Source organism: Theropithecus gelada, chromosome X (genome assembly GCF_003255815.1).
Source record: "Theropithecus gelada isolate Dixy chromosome X, Tgel_1.0, whole genome shotgun sequence".
In the NCBI taxonomy this organism is placed as follows: domain Eukaryota; kingdom Metazoa; phylum Chordata; class Mammalia; order Primates; family Cercopithecidae; genus Theropithecus; species Theropithecus gelada.
This window is the reverse complement of record NC_037689.1, coordinates 134,258,409-134,272,738: the sequence shown is the minus strand read 5'-3', so window position 1 is coordinate 134,272,738 and position 14,330 is coordinate 134,258,409. Positions and strand designations below refer to the sequence as shown.

General features: G+C 39.0%; 1 pseudogene; it reads left to right on the top strand.

The window, feature by feature from the left end:
* Positions 1 to 2,451: 2,451 nt before the first annotated feature.
* LOC112615284 lies at positions 2,452 to 3,110 on the top strand (annotated as a pseudogene).
* The last annotated feature ends 11,220 nt before the right edge of the window (positions 3,111 to 14,330 follow it).

Below are 14,330 nucleotides of genomic sequence, written 5' to 3'. Positions count from 1 at the left end.
GAGGGAGAGCATTAGGACAAATACCTAATGTATGCAGGGCTTAAAACCTAGATGACGGGTTGATAGGTGCAGCAAACCACCATGGCACATGTACACCTATATAACAAACCTGCACGTTCTGCACATGTATCCCAGAACTTAAAATAAAAATAAAAAACTGATGTTCAGGCAGTGGTAAAGTTTCTCTTAAAACTCACAATTCCCACTTCTGGGATACCAGAGCACATTGACTAGGACAGAGGAAGTCATTTTACTTCTACTGTTGCCCAGGAATTATGCCAAATGTGTGCAGATTCCTATAAACCTCAGTCCTTTGGACAAGTAGAGTGAATGAATCAAACTCTAAAATTAAACTACTTGGCCAAGATTTAGTAATCTAACACGTTAAAATGGCTTAGAGCTTTGCCACTAGCCTTATCAAAAATTAGAGTGACCCCTGCAAGTAAGCATAGTATCTCTCCCTTTGAACTTATGGTTGGCAGGCCTATGAACTTGGGTCTGAGACCATGTTCTGTTCCCAATTTAACTGAATCCTCTCATAATAATGTTCAATAGTTAAAAGGCCTTCTCTTTTCCCTAGAAACCCTGAGACTTAAAGTTATAAGGACTTGCCTGAGTCAGTCTGCCACCCTTATAGAACAGTAGACTTCATCCACATAAAGGTATTTCAAAGGAAAGACAGGTTGTCACACCATTGGGAGAGACCCTTTCAGGTGCTGCTGATCACTCATACTGCTATCAAAGTGAAGGAGAACCATAGCTGGATTCATGCTTTCTATGTGAAGCCAGCACCGCAGGAGGACTAGACAGTTGTTCCCACAAAGAACTTTGCTAGAGTAATGGATATTGGTACTGAACTCAACTGAAAAGAGGTATTCTTTATTTTTAAAAAAATGTTTTCATACACGGTATCACTCTGTCCCCCAGGCTGGAGTGCTGGAGTGCAATGGTGTGATCTTGGTCACTGCAACCTCCGCCTCCCAGGTTCTAATGATTCTCTTGCCTCAAAAAGATGTATTCTAAAAAATTGATTGCTATTCTCATAGTACTACTCAGGCAGAGGTTATTTGAATCACCACAATAAAGAATCACATTTATTGGAAAGCAAACATTATTATTACACCAAAATTTCTGCACTCCCAGTAATGGTTCCTCCAACTACATATTTCCAATGAGCTCTAAACTGTACTCCCATTGTGGATATGCTCTGGATTATTGGCCAAGTACAAGTGAGATCATCCTCATTAGTAATTTTTGATAATAACAAAGTTAAAGTAATTAGTATGCATCCAGGTACTCAAGTTCTAACTTTAACACAAAAATGTTTTATTAACTGGCTTGATTGAAAGAATGACATAAAAAAGAAAAATATCTAATTAACAGATGAACAGAAATCTGGCACCTACAGATTACTAGCAACCACAAAAGACAGATATAGTGTCACTACTAACATTGGGAGGCAGATTTTCTCCAGTATGGGTGGATAAACAAAGGTGGATGCCTGTTATTTATAGAGATTTAGCTGACCGTTATATAACTATTTAGACCAGTGGAAAAAATGGCCCATAGGATGGATTTTTCCTTAAGGCTTAAAACACTAAAGTTGGCTGGACATGGTGGCTTACACCTGTAATGCCAGCCCTTTAGGAGGCCAAGGCAGGTGGATCGCTTGAGCCCAGGAGTTTAAGACCAACCTGGGCAACACAGCGAGGCCTCATGCCCTACAAAAATATAAAAATTAGTTGGGTGTTGTGGTGTGTGCCTATAGTCCCAGCTACTTGGGAGGTTGAGGTGGGGGAATTGCTTGAACCCAGGAGTTTGAGGTTTCAGTGAGCTATGATCATGCCACTGCACTCCAGCCTGGGCGACAGAGTGAGACCTTGTCTCAAAAAACAAAACAAACAAACAAAAACAAAAAAAGAAAACACGAACAAAAAACCAAAAACCAAACACAAAGCAAATTAAAGTTGTGCACATTAAACACTAGAAGTTCAATCCGTACTCTAAAATCAGTGTCTTGTAAGACTTTTAACTAGATGATGGCCATGGATTTCTTTCTACTTCTCATCTTAAAACAAAGTTATTTAGGAAGATGGAGCAATCACTGAATGGCCTAAATTACCATGTAAATGTGATGTTACTCATGTAATTGATGGAAACTCAGGAGAAATTTATTGGGGCATCAAAGAAAAACTCTTAATTAAAAACTGAAATTAGCATGGTTCTGAGTTAAGCTACTCTATAGGCTTGGATTGGGCAAGACTTCATGAGGAACTACAAAATATTGCTCCATAGTTAATTATTTGAAAGTGCAAGCAATAAAGAAATCACAACAATTTGTAAAATTAATGTATGAATGAAACTTTTTTTGTTGCTAATTAAGACTTCGGGCTTCTGCCATCTTTTCAGCCTCAGCTGGATAGGCACAGAGACACTTCTGAAAGGAACATAATGGTGGCTGCCCAAGGAGAGCCCCAAGTCCAGTTCAAATTGGTATTGGTTGGTGATGGTGGTACTGGAAAAACTGCATTCATGAAATGTCATTTGACCAGTGAATTCGAGAAGTGTGTAGCCACCTTAGGTGTTGAGGTTTATCACCTTGTGTTCCACACCAACAGAGGATCTATTAAGTTCACTGTATGAGATACAGCTGGCCAGGAGAAATTTGGTATACTGAGAAATGGCTATTATATTCAAGCCCAGTGTGCCATTATAACATTTGAGGTAACATCCTGAATTATTTACAAGAATGTGCCTAACTGGCATAGAGATCTGGTATGAATATGTGAAAACATCCTCATGTTGTATGGCAACAAAATGGATATTAAAGATGGGAAACTGAAGGAAACATCTATTGTCTTCTACTGAATAAAGAATCTTCAGTATTATGACATTTCTGTCATAAATGCCAAAAAGTATAACTTTAAAAAGCCCTTCCTCTGTCTTGCTAGACAGCTCATTGGAGACCCTAACTTGGAATTTGTTGCCATGCCTGCTCGTGCCTCACCAGAGGTTGTCATGGACCCAACTTTGGCAGTGTAGTATGAACATACTCTAAATCAGAGGTTGCTTGGACAACTGCTCCCCCAGATGAGGATGATGACCTGTGAGAATGAAGCTGGAGCCCAGTGTCAAAAGTCTACTATTATAGGCAGCTGTTCTGTGATGTCAAGTGGTACACTGTGTGTGCCACTTTATTATCTAGCTAAGGGCAACATGTGCTCCATCTGTGGGATGCTGAAGGAGATGAATGGGCTTTGGAGTGAATGTGACAGTTTAAAAAATACCTTCATTGTTTGGACCTGCATATTTAGCTGTTTGGGAATGCAATTGATTTCTTCTTGAGTTTCAAATGTAAGACTGCTACTGTCACATCACAATATTCAGTTGTGCCTAACTGGCATAGAGATTTGGTATGAGTATGTGAAACATCCTTATGTTGTTCAGTGGGGAAATTTTGTTTGTTACTGTCATTGCCATTCCTTTTTGTTTAGAATCAGAATAAAAGTGTATTTCAAATATCTTTTAAAAATCTAATTTAACTATTCAGCATTAGTATAATATATTCAAAGGTTTTTTCCCCAAGGCAGATAAAAATTTCTAAAAATTTCACTTTCTACAAATTTAGTAATTCTGATGTTCTATCATGCTTCTAATAATTGCTTTGCTTTGTATTTTACTACAGATTTGCTGATTTTAGATGGCTACAACTGCCCAGAGAAAGGGGAAAAAACCACAATAAAGATAACTAAAAAAAATTTCACGTTACTATTTTATAGTAATACAGGCAGGAGATTGTAAGGACAGATACAAATTAACAGTAAGAGGCTTAGTTACCCCAGTTGAAAATAAGGCATGAGATTTCTCTCCCCTCCTTTTTTCCAGAACATTTATTTGAGAAAACTTATAATTGTAAGCACTTTCTCCTCTCTTTTAAATGTGCATAAATCCTTTTGCAGACTAAATAGGTCTTTTGCCATCTTTGTGACCCACAAATATCTTTCTCAAGAATGGACCTAAGAGTCATCTCTTTGAAATGTAAACATCAAGGGAGAAAGCATCCTCATTTCCCAGTTCCGGTGGGAGGGTAGCAGCCTAACTTTGGTCGCCATCTTACTCCAAGTGTCAGAATCACTTCCTGTCATAAAGATATGAGAATTTTATTTTTCCCCTGGATAAAGCCAATTAGCTAACACAATGGTAATGGTAACCTGGTGTCTTAGTCTGTTTGTGCTATTATAATGAAATACCACAGACTAGGTAATTTATAAACAACAGAGATTTATTTCTCATGGTTCCAGAATCTGGAAGGTCCAAGATAAAGGAATGGACAGATTTGGTGTCCGGTTGTTACTGGAAATGAGTCCTGATCCAGACCCCAAGAGAGGGTTCTTGGATCTTGTGCAAGAAAGAATTCGAGGCAAGTCCATAGAGCAAAGTGAAAGCAAGTTTATGAAGAAAGTAAAGGAATAAAAGAATGGCTACTCCATAGGCAGGGCAGCCCCGAGGACACTGCCCATTTTTGTATTTTTTTAGTAGAGACGGGGTTTCACCGTGTTCGCCAGGATGGTCTCGATCTCCTGACCTCGTGATCCGCCCGTCTCGGCCTCCCAAAGTGCTGGGATTACAGGCTTGAGCCACCGCGCCCGGCCTACACTGCCCATTTTTATGGTTATTTCTTGATTATATGCTAAACAAGGGGTAAATTATTCGTGCCTCCCCTTTTTAGACCTTAGAGGGTAACTTCCTGACGTTGCTTTGGCATTTGTAAACTGTCATGGTGTTGGTGGGTGTGTAGCAGTGAGGATGACCGGAGGTCAGTTTCATTGCCATCTTGGTTGTGGTGGGTTTTAGCCAGCTTCTTTACTGCAAGCTGTTTTATCGGGAAGGTCTTTATGACCTGTATCTTGTGCCAACCTCTTATCTCATCCTGTGGCTAAGAATGCCTTAACCTCTTGGGAATGCAGCCCAGTAGGTCTCAGCCTTATTTTACCCAGCTCCTATTCAAGATGGAGTTGCTCTGGTTCAAACGCCTCTGATGTGGGTGAGGGCTTGATCTCTGCTTCCTTGTTGCTGCATCCTCTGTCTTAATTAGCCCAGAAAGACCCATGTTGGACTTCTACAGAACTTTAAGATAATACCTGTGTGTGTTTTTTTAAGTCACTAAGATTGTAGCAATTTGTTACTGCATCAATAGAAAACTAATAGAACAAGGTATTTCCCAACAAATGAGTGCAATTCTATGGAGAAGATTGCAGTTATAAGCTGTTAGCAGCAGCACTCCCAGGAACTGGAGGGTGGGTGCACTCGTCGTTAAAGGGTTGGCAGTGTCCACTTTAGTAAATCTGCCTAATTCTGGGATGCAATTTAAGGAAGGCTACTGTTTATGATTTTGGTTGCTTTTTGTTGGTTTGTTTTGGTTCTTTTTAGAGAGCTATTCCTTACCTCAAGGTAAAAAACATATTCTCTTACATGTTCTTTAAATACATTTTTAGTTGGGTTTTACACATATAAAGATTTAATCCATCCCTTCCAAAATTTGTGTACGTGTGTGGTAGGAGGTGGAAATTTACCTTTTTCCAGATGATAGCGAATTGTCTCAATTTCATTTATTGAGGAGTCAGTCTTCTTTCCCTATTGATTTGAAATATTATGTCTATCATAAACCAAATCCACAAATGCACGGGTTAGTTTCTGGGCACTAGTGATTTGCTCACCTAATCCCAAATCAGCACTACACTTATTTAATTATTATAACTTTACAGTATGACTTCGTATCTTATGAGTAAAATTTGTTTTCTTTATCTTAAAAAATTGTCTTGGCTTTATGAGGGGGTGATGATGGTATTGGTGATGTTGACTTCATCTCTTATTTAAATATATATATGTAAATATATATGTAAACAATTTTATTGAGATGTAATTTACACACCATACAATTAACCCACTTAAAGTGTACAATTCAGATTTTTAGTATACTCACAGACATGTGCCAGCATCGCTGCAATCAACTTTAGAAACCCTGTACCAAATAACATCCTATGAAGAAACCCTGAAAGAAATTCCTCATTCTCCCCTCCCCCTGAGCCCCTGGCAACCTCTAATCTACTTCCTATCTCTATGGATTTGCCTGTTCCAGATAACAAATAAAAATGGAATCATACAGTGTGTGATCTTTTGTGTCTGTCTTTTTAACATAATGCTTTAAAGGTTCATTCATGATGTAGCCTGTATTGGTACTTCATTCATTTTTATGAGTAAGTAATATTCCATTATAATGATAGTGACTGGAAGCAGCCAAATGCCTAGGCAGATAGAGGTGGGTCCCTAGTGAAACCCCACCTTCAAACCCAAAACAGCCTGAAACCCAGGGCCCAGAGTGAGAACTTCTATTCCTGTTTGCCTGCTCTCTCCTGATTGGTTCTTTCTGAATAATGCCTTTTAACCAATTGAATGTTGCCTTTTCCAATACTACCTAGGGCCCACCCTGTGCACGTCCTCTACCTAAAAAGACCCCAGACACAGTCAGTAGAGAGAAAGAGATGACCTGACTTCAGGGAAGAGACCTCCTGACTTCGGGGAAGATGACCTGCCCTTCCCATTCCCTTTCCAGCTCTCTTCTCTGCTGACAGCCATTTTAATTGCTCAGTAAAATTCTCTACCTTCACCATCCTTCAGTTGTCGGCGTGACCTCAGACGTGCACCACCACACCCGGCTATTTTTTTGTATTTTTAATAGAGACATGGTTTCACTATGTTGCTTAGGTTGGTCTCGAACTCCTGATCTCAAGTGATCCGCCCTCCTCAGCCTCCCAAAGTGCTGGGATTACAGGTGTTAGCCACTGTGCCCAGCTGACATTTGATATTTGACAAAAGTACCAGAACAATTCAATGAGAAAAGATAGCCTTTTCAACAAATGGCAATGGAACAATTGAAGATCCATTTACAAAAAAAGAACCTCAAACTAAACTTCACATCTTATGCAAAAATTGATTAAAAATGTATCACTGACCTAAATGTAAAACATAAAAAGCATAGGACAGAATTCTTTTTTTTTTTTTTTTTTTGAAACGGAGTCTCGCTCTGTCACCCAGGCTGGAGTGCAGTGGCACGATCTCGGCTCACTGCAAGCTCCGCCTCCCGGGTTCACGCCATTCTCATAGGAGAGAATTCTTAGGATTTAGGACAAGGCAGAGTTTTTAGACTAGACACCAAACATATGGTCAATAAAAGGAAAAACTGACAAATTGGACCTCATAAAAATTAAAAACTTCCTCAGCAAAAGCCTGTGTGGAGAGGATGAAAAGACAAGCTACAGACTGGCAGACTGGGAGAAAATATTTGCAAACCCCATATCTGACAAAGGACTAGTATCAAAATTTCATGAAGAACTCTCAAAACCCAACAGTAAGAAAACAATCCAACTAGAAAATGAGCAAAATATATAAACAGACATTTCACTGAAGAGGATATCCAGATGGCAAATAAGCACATGAAAAGATGTTCAATATCATTAGCCATCAGGTAAATGGAAGTTAGAATTATAATGAGATATCACACATGTATCAAAATGGCTAAAGTAAAAAATAGTGAGAACACCAAATGCTGGCCAGAATTTGGAAAAACTGATCACTTGTATGTTGTTGAGGGGAATGTAAAATTATACAATCACATTGGAAGTAAATTTGATGGTTTCTTACAAACCTAAACATGCAGCTATCACACAGCCTACCAATTTCACATTTGGGCATTTATCTCAGAGAAATAGAAACTTATGCGTACACAAAAACCCATACACAAATGTTTGTACTTATTCATAATAACCAAAAGCTGAAAGCAACCCGTATATCCTTTCATGGGTGAATAGTTCAATTAACTGTGGTACATCCATGATGGAATACTACTAACCAATAAAAATGAATGAACTATTGACACATGCCTTTTCAACAATCATGTGACCTTCTCAATATCCAGCTAATGAACTTCCTTTGTAATTAACCATCCAGAGTAATCTCCTCTTGCTTGCAGCTAAGAAAACTGATTGATACAAAGAGAAATAAATGTAAGAGGAAACTACAAGAAACAAGAAGTAGAAGTCAGTGAATGCCTTGTTAAGGTTTATAGTTGCCTAAATAACCAAAACCAAAAAATGATACCATAGATAAAACTAACAGTCAGGTGATAGGCTGAGAGAAGATCTTTTCAATGTATAAAATTGACAAAAACTTAATATTCAAAATTTAAAAGGAATTCTTCAAAAACTACCTGAAAAGACTGGCAACACCATAGAAAAATGGGCACAAGGCCAGGTGCAGTGGCTCATTCCTGTAATCCCAGCATTTTGGGAGTCTGAGATGGGTGGATCACTTGAGGTCAGGAGTTTGAGACCAGCCTGGCCAACATGGCAAAAACTCGTCTCTACTAAAAATGCAAAAATTAGCTGGGTGTGGTGGTGGATGCTTATAATCCCAGCTACTCAGGAGGCTGAGGCCAGGAGAATCACGTGAACCTAGGAGGCAGAGGTTGCAGTGAGCTGAGATCACACCACTGCACTCCAGCCTGTGTCACAGTGCAATACTTTGTCCCAATAAAAAGAAAGAAAAATGGGCAAAGCACTTGAATAAGCAAATCACGTAAGGGGAAACCAAAATGACTAAACGTGTATGAAGAGATGCTCTACCTCACAAGTAATCAGAGAAATGCAAATGAAAACAACAATGAGATATAAGTCTGGACCCATCACATTGTCAAAAGTAAGTTTAATGATCAAGTGGTTGTGAAAATATGAGAGGATGAGAGCAAATCCTTGGATTCTGCTAGTGTGAGGTTAAACCTGTGCAGCCATTCTGATGAGCAATCTGGCAGTGCCTAGTGAAATTAAGAATGTGTGCAACCCAGAGCAATTCGACAGGGGAAAGGAAAGTCAGTTTAATGGAGGGTACTTGAAAAACTGCATATTTATATGGAAGTTAAACTAGATCTTTGACATCCCTACTCAATACAATACACAAAATAAATTTGAGAGAGATTACACACTTAAAGGAAAAACTAAAGCTATAATGCTCTGGAAGAAAACGGGAGAATTTTCTTTCTTTTCTTTTCTTTCTTTTCTTTCTTTCTTCTTTCTTTTTTTTTTGAGACAGAGTCTCACTCTGTTGCCCAGGCTGGAGTGCAGTGGCAAGATCTCGGCTCACTGCAACCTCCACCTACTGGGTTTAAGCAATTCTCCTGCCTCAGCCTCCCGCATAGCTGGGATTACAGGTATGTGCCACCACACCTGGCTAATTTTTATATTTTGGATAGAGACGAGGTTTCACCATGTTGGCCAGGCTATTCTCAAACTCCTGACCTCAAGTGATCCACCCACCTCAGCCTCCCAAAGTGTTGGGATTACAGGTGTGAGCCATCGCACAAGGCCAAAAACGGAAGAATTTCTGTATGACCTTGGGATAGTCAATGACTACTTAGAGGACACACGATACACTAATTGCAAAGAAAAATAATGGATAAATTGGACTTCATCAAAATGGAAAAATGAATGCTCATGAAAAGATACCTTAAATAAGCAAGCCAAACACTGGGAGAAATATATGTTTTTTAATTTTAGTTTTTAATTTTTGTGGGTACATAGTTGGTATATATATTTGTGAGTTACCTGAGATATTTTGATACAGGCATGCAACACATGTTAATCACATCAGGGTAAACAGGGTATTCATCACCTCAAATATTTATCATTTGTGTTTCAAATAATCCAATTATACTTTTAAAGTTATTATTATTTTGAGACAGGATCTCACTCTGTCGCCCAGGCTGTAGTGCAGTGGTGTGATCATGGTTCACAGCAGCCTTGACCTCCTGGGTCCAAGCGATCCTCCCACCTGAGCCTCTCAAGTAGCTGAGGCTACAGGCGTGTGCTATTACACCCAGCTAAATTTTATCTTTGTAGAGACAGGGTCTCCCTATGCCCAGACTGGTCTTGAACTCCTGGGCTAAAGCAATCCTCCCACCTTGGCCTCCCAATATGCTGAGATTACAGGCATAAGCCACTGCACCAAGCCTCTTTTAGTTATTTTAAAGTGAACTATTAAATTATTTTTTACTATAGTCATTCTGTTGTGCTAGCAAATACTAGCAAATACTAGGTCTTATTCATTCTTTCAAACTATTTTTCTGTATTCATTAACCATCTCCCCTTCCCCCTCCAACTCCTGTCCTAGCCTTTGGTAACTATCCTACTCTATCTCTATGAGTTCAATTATCTTAATATTTAGCTCACTGGGAGAAATATCTACACTACAATGCACCTGACAAAAGTTTTGTATTCAAAATGGATGAAGAACTCCTAACTCAATAATATAAACAGAAACCAACTTTTAAAAAAGGGCAAAGCATTTAAACGCATTTCTGAAAGAAGATATGTGAATGGCCAATAAACACATGAAAAGGTGCTCGACGTTGTTAGCCAGCAGAGAGATTAAAATTACAACTACTATGAAATATCACTACACACAAGAATAGCTAAAAGCCAAAAGAATGATAACACCAAATGTTGGCAAAGATGTAAAACAACTGAAATTTTCATATATGCCAATAGGAGTATAAAATGATACAATCACTTAGGAAAACTGTTTGACAGTTTCTTAAAAAGTTAGACATGTATATATTTTACAGCACAGCAATCCTACTTCTAGGTATGTATTTCATAGAAATGAAAGCTTAAGTTTACAAAAAGTCTTGTATAAGGACAATCATAGCAGCTTTATTCATAAGAGCCCCAAGCTAGAAACAGAGCAGATGTCCCTCACCAGAAGAATATATAAACTGTGGTATATTCATACAGTCAAATACTACTCACCGATAAAAATGAATAACTACTGATGTATGCAACATGGATGAATTTCAAAACTATCAGGTTGAATGAAAGAGGTCAGGTAAAAAGAAGTACATACTATAAATTCCCATTTATCTGATGTTATGGAATAGGAAAGACTAACCTATAGTGATAGAAATCAGATCAGTGGTTACTTCAGTCAGGAGGACATGGGATTAATTGGGACAGGGCATGAAGGAACTCTCTGGGGTGATGGAAAAGTGCATATCTTGATTTGAGTTACCTGAGTGAGTGCATTTGTAAAAACTGGTTGAACTGTACTTTCAGATCTGTGAATTCTGCTAAATGTAAATTATATTTCATTTTTTTTCAAATACAAATATAAAACCTGCTGTTAGAATACACCTCAACCGGCCGGGCGCGGTGGCTCAAGCCTGTAATCCCAGCACTTTGGGAGGCCGAGGCGGGTGGATCACGAGGTCAGGAGATCGAGACCATCCTGGCTAACATGGTGAAACCCCGTCTCTACTAAAAATACAAAAACTAGCCGGGCGTGGTGGCGGGCGCCTGTAGTCCCAGCTACTCGGAGGCTGAGGCGGGAGAATGGCGTGAACCCGGGAGGCGGAGCTTGCAGTGAGCCGAGATCGCGCCACTGCACTCCAGCCTGGGCGACACAGCGAGACTCCGTCTCAAAAAAAAAAAAAATAAATAAAAAAGAATACACCTCAACCTCACAGTAGTGGTTACCTGGGTAAAGGAAGAAAGTAGAAGGAGCTAAAGTGAATGCCTTATCTGTACTCATAACTTGAAATGAAGAAAGAGAGAGAGTGTGTGTGTGAAAGGGAGAAAGAATGCATGTCCCATGAACTTGCTCTAGTATTCCTCCTAATTTTTTTTTTTTTTTGAGACACGGTCTTGGTATGTCGTCGAGGCTGGAGTGCAGTGGCGTGATCTCGGCTCATTGCAACCTCCTCCTCCCAGGTTCAAGAGAATCACTTGCCTCAGCCTCCTGAGTAGCTGGGATTACAGGTGTACACCATCATGCCTGGCTAATTTTTTTGTAATTTTAGTAGAGATGGGTTTCACCATATTGGCCAGGATGGTCTCGATATCCTGACCTCGTGATCCACCCACCTCGGCCTTCCAAAGTGCTGGGATTATAGGCGTGAGCCACCGCACCTGGCTTTTATTTTTTTTATTAAAGGATAACTTGCATACTGTAAATCTTAATGAATTTTTACATATAAATAGACTTGTGTACTCATCACCCAGAATACTGCCATCAACACAGACAGTGCCTCATGCCCCTCCACAGTCTATACCATCTACCAGAAAGAATCACTATTCTGATTTGTATCATTGTAGATTAGTTTTACCAGTTTTTGAACTATATCTGCATGGAATTATACAGTATTTACTCTTTTATGTCTGTCCTCTTTTGTTCAAAATTATATCCATGAGATTAATCCATGTTGTTGGTCATATCAGCAGTTCATAACTATTAACATTTTGATGTATGTCTTTTCAGAAGTTTTTCTATACACACTCAGACACTAAAATAGTGTCTATGTTATGACCTTTTTCTCTTTTTCATGTCATACAGGAATGTATCATCTTACAATTGTTTTGTTTGGGTTAAAAATTCAATACATTCTTACTGTATAAAATGAAATGCTACTGAAATACATAATTTAAAAAGAAAAAGTCTCCCACAATTTCCTAATACACCCACAATAGCACTAACATAGAGGAGGTCATGGACATTTTGGCATTTATCATTCATTCAACAAGCTTTTATTGAATGCCTTTTATGTGCTAGGCATTTTTTTGACACTGAGGGTATAGCAGTAAACAAAACAAAGCCCTAGCTATCATGAAACTTACTTTATAGTGGGAGCTACTAACAAATAAACAATTAAATATGTAATGTAATATCAGGTTAGTGATAAATGCTATAATGATGTTAAAAAAAGAGAGAAGGAGTGATGGTGGATTTTCAATAGTATGGTCAAAAAGAAGGCTTTTGGAAGAAATAATATTTTATGAACAGAAAGAAAAGCAAGTGCAGGCCAGGTGTGGTGGCTCACACCTGTAATCCCAGCACTTTGGGAGGCCGAGGCGGGCAGATTACCTGAGGTTGGGAGTTCGAGACCAGTCTGGCCAACATGGTGAAACCCCGTCTGTACTAAAAATACAAAAAAATTAGCCAGGCGTGGTGAGAACCTGTAATCCCAGCTACTCGGGAGGCTGAGGCAGAATTGCTTGAGCCTGAGAGGCAGAGGTTACAGTGACCTGAAATTGTGCCACTACACTCCAGCCTAGGCGACAGAGCAAGATTATGTCTCAAAAACAAAAAAAAAAAAAAAAAAAAAGGAAAGAAAGTGCAAAGGCCCTGAGGTTGGGACCTGCATGCATGCAAGGAGGCCAGTGGGTCTGGAACAGACCAACCAAAGAGAACTGTAGTAGAAAATAGGGTTTGACATTCTGGACATAGGAAACGGCAAAGATTTCACGATGAAGATACCAAAAGCAATTGCAACGAAAGCAAAAACTGACAAATGGGATCTAATTAAACTAAAGAGCTTCTGCACAGCAAAAGAAACTATCAACAGAGTAAACAGACAACCTACAGAATGGGAGAACATTTTTGCAAACTGTGCATCTGACAAAGGTCTAATATCCAGCATCTATAAAGAACTTAAACAAATTTACAAGGAAAAAACAACCTCATTTAAAAGTGGGCAAAGTACATGAACAGACACTTTTCAAAAGAAGACATATATGCGGCCAAGAAACACATGAAAAAAACCTCAACATCACTTATGATTAGGGAAATGCAAATGAACACCACAATGAGATATCATCTCACACCACTCAGAATGGCTATTATTAAAAAGCCAAAAATAACAGATGCTGACGAGGTTGCAGAGAAAAGGAAGTGCTTATACACTGTTGGTGGGAGTGTAAATTAGTTCAGCCATTATGGAAAGCAGTGTGATAATTCCTCAAAGAGCTAAAAACAGAACTACCATTCAACCCAGCAAACCCATTATTGGTATGTACCCGAAGGAATAGAAATCATTCTGTCATACAGACACATGCACGTGTATGTTCACTGTAGCACTATTCACAATAGCAAAGACATGGAATCAATCTAAACATCCATGAATGACAGATTGGATAAAGAAAATGTGGTACATAGACACCATGGAATACTATGCAGCCATAAAAAGGAACAAGATCAAGTCCTTTGCAGGAGCATGGATGGAGCTGGATGTCATCATCTTATGAAACTAATGCAGAAACAGAAAACCAATACTGCATGTTTACATTTATAAGTGGGCGCTAAATGGTGAGAACACGTGGAGACATGGAGAGGAACAACAGATACTGGGGCCTAGTGGAGAATGGAGAGCAGGAGGAGGGAGAGGATCAGAAAAAAATAACTAATAGGCACTAAGCTTAATATCAGGGTGATGAAATAATCTGTACAAC